The sequence below is a fragment of the Girardinichthys multiradiatus genome, chromosome 12 (genome assembly GCF_021462225.1).
Source record: "Girardinichthys multiradiatus isolate DD_20200921_A chromosome 12, DD_fGirMul_XY1, whole genome shotgun sequence".
NCBI classification, from domain to species: Eukaryota; Metazoa; Chordata; class Actinopteri; order Cyprinodontiformes; family Goodeidae; genus Girardinichthys; species Girardinichthys multiradiatus.
Window position 1 is genome coordinate 10597764 of NC_061805.1, and position 10039 is coordinate 10607802.

General features: G+C 40.6%; 1 long non-coding RNA gene across 1 annotated transcript; it reads left to right on the forward strand.

Annotated features, from left to right (window-relative positions):
• Window positions 1-5757: 5757 nt before the first annotated feature.
• Window positions 5758-9366, forward strand: LOC124878603. The gene is made up of 2 exons (XR_007040828.1): window positions 5758-5994; window positions 8804-9366. It is a non-coding gene; the product is annotated as an uncharacterized LOC124878603 (long non-coding RNA).
• The last annotated feature ends 673 nt before the right edge of the window (window positions 9367-10039 follow it).

Consider the following 10039-nt stretch of genomic DNA (forward strand, 5'->3'; position numbering starts at 1 on the left):
TTATTTTTCTTCTTTCTGCTTACAATTTGACTTGTTTTTGTTATCGGCTGGATGTTTGGCACCACCCTAAGAAGTTGATTGTGTATGCTAGCATAGATGAGCACAGTCAGATGATGAAATGTATTTATTTTGTGTCAGACAGGCCTTGCAGTTGAGCGGACTGAAAAGCATACTGGTCTTTATTCCACTGCTGAAGTTTTCTGTGTGCTGCCAGTCAGCTGGCTGAATCAAAACTCATGAATGTATATAAGAAAAAGAAAACTGGCTGTTTGAAAAATAAAACCAGGTTGTTCTATCCTGGCTTTCAAACTGCTGCATGTCAGTTAAGCAGCCAACTGTAGACACTCACTGCCGAAGAAGATTCTAAAACTATAACAAACTAATGTCTGCATGTTAGACTCCTGTTGTTACTGTAAAAGGAGTCATGGCAAAAGCTATGTCTGCACAGTTAGCATGTTTACTGCTATATAATTCAACAGTTGTTTTATATTTTTACTTGAGTTTGTGTAGAAAAACTGAATAAATAAATAGATAGATAGCATTGTTATAAATGCAATAACAAAAAATGTAGGGTATTTTTTCAGTAGTAGGACTAATTATTGCCTTTCTATTTTAACCATTACCCAATACTCTAATTTCTGGGGGTTTTGTGTATATTTGGTAACCTTTATTTATTTAGTTGCAGCTTCTCCAGTGTGCCGGATTGCATCGAAATGCTGCCTACTGTGGTACTTCTTATTAAGGCTCTTTTATTTTCTCACAATGGCAGCATAAACAAACAGCAGCTTATTGAGCTCATGTTTGCTGCTCTCCACTCTCCACTCTAATATTTTTACCCAAGAAACAGGCAGAGGTAGGAATCGAAATTCAGAAGGTGCTGCACTTAGAATTAAATGTTATTAAGAACTTAGGTTAAAATCTCAAAATAATAATAATAATAGGGTCCTTTCACTTCCTGTCGTTGTCCTTTGATATGTCTGATGATTAATTACTGCCCTGTGAGGAGCCATGCAGGCAGACACAGCATCCTTGTGTGTGTGTGTGTGTGTGTGTGTGTGTGTGTGTGTGTGTGTGTGTGTGTGTGTGTGTGTGTGTGTGTGGACAGAGGGCTTTTACATGCGGTGAGAGGGGTTCTTTTCAGGGAGACAGCCTGCCCATCCCGATCAAACACACACACACAACAGAGGAAGAGAAGAAGGGAGGAGGAAAAGTGTCTGAGGAGACAGGGGTCATTGAGAAAAGACAGAGAGGTAGGTCACGCCCAGGTCACCAGGAGACATGCTCAGTAACCCACATACTGTGATAAAACATCTTCAAGAGAAAAAGATACCCTCTCCTACCTTTCCGAGTGGATAATCTGCTCTGTTCTGCTTTAAAAAGTATTCCTAAACTGACTTTGCAGTCTAATTTGGTTCTATTTTAGCAATGGCGATCTTTATGTAGACCCAGTTATTGTGCTTCCGGCTAAACATTCTCACCTTCTTATTCTACGCATAGAGACAGACAGATGGGCTCATTGGATGAAAAGGCAAATGTAAGGAATGAGAAGCAGGTGTGTGAAGGATGGTAAAACAATTAAACAGACAGAAAGGAAAGGGAGTTTATGTTCTCAGTCCACCTAAGCCAAGGGCCAGCAGGTCAACGAGGGGTCAGCGCAAGGGGAAGAAGGTGTATCCAGAGATCTGTGACTTGTTAGTTTAAACAGGTCACCCTCAGCTAGTCGCCAGGGGATTTGACCTACAGCTGGCCCTGTGATTAGTTACCGGTTAGCCAACAAGCATACTTTCCCTTTGGTTAACTGGTGTGGCATGTTTTATGTTGATTCTTTGCTCCCTGAACGGCATGAGTGACAGTGCTGCTTTGGCGGGAAGTCTTTGTCTTGCCAATTGCTGTAGCCGGGCCTTTTGTTGCCTTTCTGCAAGCCCTCAGGAGAGATCACAGGGGCTGTCAGTCAGGGCGGGCTTCCCACAGAGGACAGGAATGATTGACAAGCACAAGGAATGACAGATTGCTGCGTTGGCTGTATGTGTAGTGTAAATGACTGCTGCTGTTTCAGCATGGGGCTAATGAACAAAGATATTTCTGTTGTCACTCTTTTATGTGACATGACTGATGAGAAGCAGCTCAGGTGGGATCAAAGTAAGTAAGATCACACAGAGGAATTGGATTTGGGATTCAAGCATTTAAAATAACACTGTGGTATGAGTGAGTCCTGCATGACATGTATAAAGTGGCTGTCGCAGGAGCTTTTTGCTTTAAGTAAGCCATTGTATCTGTACCTTTAGATTGCCTTCCCTTCCAACACTTAGGGAGAGGTTTTGGCTTTGACTGGGTCATTATAACACATTGATTCCTGCCTTTTCCACCTTTCTTTGGACATTTCATGGTGTGTTTATTATCAGTGTCTTGTTGTAGCCCAGGAACCAGTCTTCTAAAGGTTTCAGCTGTACATTTGGCATTAAAATACTGTGGCATTCAGAGGAGTTCATGGGGACCTCAGTGACTGTAAAGTGTCCAAGTACTTAGCTGTAAAACACAACCAGATCATGACCCATCTATCACCGTGCAGCTGACAACTGGTATGCAGTGTTTTTGGTTATATGCAGTGCTGGGCTTTTACCAGGCATGCTGCTGCACATTCCATGGCTTTACATCTCTTCTTTGGTGTCATCTGTCCAAATGACATTTTTTCAGAAGTTTTGTGATTCAGCCAGATACAACTTAGCAAACCTGAATCCCTCTGAGGTTTTCTTTGGTCAAGAAAGCCTCAGAGGGATGGTTTCTTTAAAACCAACCATTCCTTTTCAGTCAATTTTATACATTCAATAACCATAACATGCTAACTGGGGACTTTACAGTCTGAACTGAAACTCTTGGGATTTTTTCTGACAATTTTTCTGATCATTACACAGTGTACACTTGGGGTGAATTTGCTTGGACATTCCCTCTTAGAAATATTGCACATGTCCTTAATATTTTCCTCTTGGGAATAATCTTTCTCACTCGAGAATGATTAACTTTAGACTGGTTGGACATAGCCTTATAGGTCTCCCATATTTATGGGAAGAAAAAAGTTATTATTTAAGGTTATTGCTGATGTCTTTCCATCTCGACATAGTGTTTTTTTTTTGTGTTTTTTTAACAAAGAATGTCCCTAGCTCATGAAGCTGAGTGAAGCATTTTAATGATAAAGCAGGAATCGTAATAGACCATTTGCTACTGCTGTCAGGGACTGATCAAGCTCCCCAAAAGGGTCCCAAATCCATTCCAAAGGCACACCTGACATTTTAATGATTAAACCCGAGCAGCAATTTATCCCACGGACTCCAATGAACTTTTAACACAGACAACGGTGCATTGAAGAATGCAAATAATATGCACCCCTCTTGAAACGTTTACAGGAAAATCTGCAGCAGCAGCTGATTATCTAAACACTCACAGATGATTTATTAGCCACAGGATACATCGGCTTGGGTTGAAAGGAGATCCACAAACCAGTCCAGGATCAAAGCTAAACAGGAATAAATCCAGAAAAAAGGGGTGGGTGTGGAGATGGAAGGAACTGGAAAGAAGAGGAGATGGGATTGGTGGATCATTAATTTATGTCCCTTTAGGTCTTATGTCACCCACAAACACCCTTTCTTGTGAGAAGAAGTGGCTTTCCGCACTTTTTCACAATGTTGTTTAACATGTACAGAGCCTTGCAAATGTATTTTCATCCCTTTGACTTTTTCACATTACAGCCACAGATATTTATATGAAATACCAACACATGGGGGCTGCACGGTGGCGCAGTTACTCCCACAATCCAAAAACTTGACTGTTAATTGGTGATTGAGTGTGTGCATGGTTGTTTGTCCTGTGTTTGTCTGTGTTGCCCTGGGATGGACTGGCGAGGGTGGCCACGGTGTACCCCGCCTCCCACTCATAGACTGCTGGAGATTGGCACCAGCTTTCCCGTGATCCACTATGGAAGAAGTGGTAGAAAATGACTGACTGACTGACCAACACACGGTTGGGCATAACTGTGAAGTAACAGGAGCATGGTACATGGTTTTTAAAACGTTTCACAAGTCAAACTATGAAAAATGGGAGTGCATTTGTATTTGGCCCCTTTAACTTTGATATCACAAAATAGAGGGCAACCAATTGCCTTCATAAGTCACCTAATCGAAAAATAGAGTCCCCCTGTCTTTACTGATGTTAAGATTGATGGAGCTAAATACAGGAATACCCTGGGGGGAAAAGCCTAGCAGATGTTGCAAATGATTTGAAACTAAGGCAGAGGATAACCTTCTAAAAGAACAACCCTAAACATAAAGGTAGAGCTACGATGGAATGGTTGAGCTCTATAAATATTAGCGTATTAAAATGACCCAGTCAACGTCTAGACCGAAATCCAAATAAGAATTTGGAGCAAGATTTGAAAATTGAATTAGATGCTCTCCATCTAAACTGACTGAGCTTTCCTCAAAATTTTAGTCTCTTGATGTGCAAAGCTTGTAGAGGTATTCCACAAAGTTTCCCAGCTGTAATTGCTGCGAAAGGTGACAAAGGGAGTGGGGAGGTGGGGTTGCAAGTCACAGATGCAGGTCACATTTTTTGCACTTTGATTTGTTATAAAAAAGAAAATCAGAAAACCTTTTCCTTCCCCTTCAGCTTTATGTGCTACTTTCTTTTGGTCTATCACATAAATTTAATTAAATATATCAAAGTTTGTGGCAGTAATGTGAAAAAGTTCAAGAGGTGTAAATAATTTTACACTGTAGCTGAAGCCCACCAATGAGACTGTTTCATCTTAATGTACTCCACCACAGCCAAAAATCCAAAGAGCTTCATATGTCAATCTTTGTAACTTACTCTGTGCAAGCAAACTTTTTCTATTAACAGAGCAACAGTTTAAAAATAATGTATTAAAAGTGGGTGTTGTGTTGCTGGGTGTCAAAATGATGTAATGATGGTCACCACAGAATGAAAGGATGCCTGTTTCATTTTTCAAGCAGCGTGGAAGAAGAGGAGGATGGAAAAGAGAGATGTGGTGGAGGGGAGCAGCAGCCAGGGAGGAGGTGAATGAGCAATATGAGTGTTGAGAGAGCTGAGGGGAAAAAAAGAAGGAACGCCAAGGCTTCAGGTTTGATGTGGGCGTTTTTCCTGACAGCTATAATTCTCCAGCCTACAGAATTTCATCAACACAAGTTGTGTTAAAGCTGTGCCGCAGGGCTGCGGCCCTTTCAAGTCCCAAGCTCTGACAGGTAGATTTATTAGTCCTGAAATTTGTACAGATCAGACGTCACTCATGGCAAACTGTCAAAGTGTCAGCGAGGCAATGTTCCTGCAGGGGCCCTTTGCTGTTTTTCCAGCGGCTCTGCAGGGACAGGAGATTTTTCACCACCGTTTTAACTCCAAACATTATGAATGTGCGAGCCAGAACACAGAGAAGCTGAATTTATATCCCACTTAATTCTCTTGATCCAAACATTTCTGACATTAGGCGGAAATAAAGAGTGACATAAATCATAAAAAAGTACATTTGTCTGAAAATAGCTGCAAAAGAGACAGGATGAATAAGTTAAAGAGTTGCAGTGGGACTTTTTTTTTCTAAGAGTCTTTGAGCAATAATTCACCAAGTTGGAGTCTGGTTACCCTCTCTGGGCTCAGGCTCAATACCTCACTAAAACCTAAATATTTGGAGGTGGAGTGAGAAAAGAGAGCCAGTTGGTTGGGAGGGAAGAGAGGGAGCGAAATAAATCAGGTGGAGGTGTTGAGTGTCACAGATGGGTAATGGAGGAGGAGGTGAACACAGGGCATGTGCAGGTTAACTTCATGCTGTCAGAGTTATGACCTGGTTCGACGTGTTGGTCCTCAACAAGATGGACACTACCTACAAAGAGGATGTGTGGATTAAAGGGGAAAATATTTGAGAGCAGCAGAGGGTTGAGAGTGGAGCGACAGGGAAGGAGAAAGCAGGCCTTGAGTGAAAGAGGAAGGTAGGAGGTGAGTCAGTTCTCTTGGCTCCCTGTGAAGAACTTCCTTCAACTCGACATCTGGTTCTGATATTTCAAAGTTAATTAGTCATATTGGGGCTGTCTAAAGATAAATTTATCATCCAGCAAAGAACACAACATGTTGAAAAATGAAAGGAAGTGGGGTGTCACATTGGCTGACATTTAAATAAATCATTTCAGCATGATTAAAAACTTACGGCCTGTTGATGGGCGCGAGCGGTTCAGGAGGGAGGGTGGAAGTGGAGGCAAAAAGCCCGTCACACAGGGGAAACCTTGTCTCTGCTTTCTAATTATGGCGCTTGCTTGCTGCGTGTGACTTCTCTACATGTGACGATGAACAGATATTCAGTTATAGAAAAAGAACATCTGTGACACCTCCCACAGCAGCTTTGTATCATGTGCATCTTCATCAAGTTCATCCTGACTTAAATGAAAAGCATTGCCTAATGTCCTGTCATGGTACTTTCTGTTGCTGTGTTTTTTTTTTGTGAGACAGATTTAATTTAAAGAAAATGTTCAGAAAAATGCTGGGTTTAGCCCCTTTGCTTTTGATGCCCGTAAATAAAATCTACTGAAACCAAATGTCGACATATGTCACCCTGATTAGTGAAGTCAACCTGTGTGTAATTTCATGTAAATTCACGTGTTCTGTAAAGGACTCAGAGGTATACTGGAGAACATTGGTAAAAAAAAAAACACCAGGTAAGAAAGAATGTTGTATTTTAGACCAAATCTGAACATTTTGGCCTTCAGGCAAAATGCTTAACATGGTGGGAAACTAAGACTGCGCATTAACTAGGACACATCATCCACACCTTGAAAGATGAAGGTGATTCTATGGGGATGCTTTTCTTCAGAAGGGACAGGGAAGCTGGTCAGAGTTTATGAGAAGATGGGTGGAGCCAAATACGGGGCAATCCTGGAAGAAAACCTATTTAGGGCTGCAAAAACCTTGAGACTTGGGCAAAGGTTCACAGGACCATGACACTAAACATACAGCCAGAGCTACAATGGAATCAAAGCATTCTGATGCATTAAAATGGCTTAGTCAAAGTTTAGACCTAATTCTAATCAAGAATTAATGGCAAGACTTGTAAGAAGAACTGACAAAATTGTCATGCTCCAATTGAGGAAACCTGGTAGAGACATAACCTGAAAGATCACAACTGTAATTGCAGTGAAAGAGGGATCTGCAAGGACTTTGGAGATAAATAAAAATGCCCACCAGACTTTTCAAATTTTTGAAAAAATATGAAAACCATGTATTATTTTCTTGCCACCTCACTAATGTGCTACTGTGTTTTGGTCAGTTACATAAAGCCTCAGTAAAATACATTGAAGTTGAAGTTGTAACATTACACAGTGTGGAAAAGGTTGAAGCACTGTCAATATTTTTGCAAGACACTTCATAAGTTGGGCTTGAGTGAAATATGCAAATGCTATCAGAGTCAAATTTGACAGGAATACATTACCAGAGCTCAGAACATTGTGTCAAAAATTTAAATGTGATAAACTGTTGTAGAATGGTGGGAATCCTGAACTATTCCTTTAAAATCCCACTGTTATGGTTTACTTGTATTGTATTCATTTTACTTTTGTTGTGCAACTTAAACGGCATTACACAAAGAGCAACTGAGGTGCTGCAGCACATATTACAATTGATTAAGTCAGCCTTGCAGAAAGGCCTGAGTTAAAAAAAATATGACTGGCAACCAAAATGGTGTCTGTCAAGATGGAGAAAGGCAAGATGAAAGAACATGTCAAGGGAGAGATGATATCTCTTCTGAGCCCAGGGCAAATGCATGCACATGCACACAAGAATACACACACTCTCTGACAGAGTTTTAATAAAACCTGTCCGACACCCTCTCCCTGGGTAAAGTGTGAGTGATGGCCTGGATAGACTCCAGGCTGAGCTCCAAACATAAAGCCAGACTCTCTCCCACACACACACACACACACACACACACGCAATAGGAACAAACAGACAGACAGGAAGACCTCTGACTGACACCTATGTACCTCACTTGGCTTCACCCAAATACTTGGCTGCCTTTGTGTTGAACTCTGTGTGCTTGGGTTGCACTCTTACTTTTTTTGTATGAATATGTCTTGATGTGCAGAAAACTGAACCTGGGGCTTAACCATGTACCTGGGCTCTGAACGCACACATTGGGGAGGACATATTCAAAACATTGTGCACAAAATCAAATTTGTATCTGGATGGAGACACTTCTTTCTGCATCGTTGCCTACGAATCACAATCCTTGCAGACAGATGCTTTATCAATATTTGTTAAGTCAAGAGGGTGAGTTTGTGTTTGATGGAAAACCTCCAGCTTCTAATTACCTGCAAACCAAAGTGTGTATTTGTCTGCAGGAGATAGAGGCCAGACCTCCATGAAGAGGCCTGTATGTTTGATGTTATCTTGCCTGGTGAGCCAACGAACTGCCCTGAAGATCAAACTGACATAACCAAATACCTCAGTGATTTCAGGTCTGCATTCTCGTGTGTCTGTGCGATCATTAGTGAGGGTACAACAACAAGATGACATGGTGCAAATGTCATGTGGGTACACATGTTGACTAGCCTGTCATCCCAATGAACTTGTCAAATGTAGTTGCTGTTCATCAGAGAGACATAAATAGAAGGGCAGTGAGAAAGAAACAAGGAACAGATGGAGGTCAACTCTGAGCGTTGATTCAAGGAGGATAAAGAACACGGAGACTTCCACCTCCGCTGTGATTTTGTTGGGTCTAAATTGGTTGTAAATTTGGTTATCTGTGTGTTTGCTGCAGGTACAACTTGGGACTCAACAGTCAGGTGTCTGGGCTGAAGCAGAAGAGTAGATCCACTTCTGGCAGGGCAGCCAAACAGAATCAGCACGACTGTCTGTGCTGGATACATCAAACACAAGAAACGTCTCCAACAGAAGCGAATCCAACTGAGCAACAGACCTGATTCCACCTCTAAGGGTTCATGTAGAGCTCATTTAAACATCAATCAATATGCAGCCCTGATTTAGAGCTAAATCTTTGTCTAGGTTCAGCCCAAGGAAAGTGCCTGTTCTAATGTGGTCTAAGATTAGACGTAGAACTAAAATTTCATCTAGTCTTCAAAAAAGTCTTTAACTCTTGTAAAAATTTTAAGTTGTAATATTGCAGTAATAAATTGCAAAGAAATACAGTCTTTCTGTTTATGTCAGAGCTTCAAGTTAAATGAATAGTGGTAAACTTAAAAACATGGTTACATATTCATGCAGTAATGAAAGATGGAAGCAACATACAATTTCATCTTAATGGTTATTTGATCTAGATAGCCTCTGCACTTGTTTATTAAAATAAAAATGAACTGTTATTAAGCAAGACTCATCATTTTCTACCAGAACAACTACACTCTACAGCAGTAGCACCTCTGTGGCCAAAGTGCTAGTAAGAGATGAGGCAATGCTGAATGTCTCTGAGGCAGATTAAAAACAGAGTTTAATTAGAATTGTTAAAAAGTCATTAATTCATGACTCATTCACATTATGAGTCCTGGATTAACTTTATATATCATTTGCATTCACCAACACTATGCCAAATTCTGCCTAGATATCTATGAACCTTTTAGACATTGTTTACATGTACTTTCAGTAAAAAAGTGCTCACTTTTAAGTTTACATTAAAATTGTGACTGGTGCACATGAAGAGCCCTGGACCTCTACTCTATTCACACATTGTGTGATGTTAGATTGAGAAGCTCATATGGCAAAGCCATTGTGTTAGAAATAAAGTTGTCCTGAGCTCAATCCCAGCTCATTCATCTATTCTCAATCAGCTTAAATAGGTATACATATAGACATCTAAAAAACATCTAAAAATAGATTGAAAATACTTTCAGTTTAATATAGCCTAGATATATTTAAACCATTTAGGTATTTGTTATGAAAGTATTTTAAAAAAAATAGTTGCTGGGGTATTTCTCCTTACAGACATTAAGCTTATGTTCCCAAGTACCTCTGTCTGAGGTGGCACCAGGTTCATTTTGGTAGT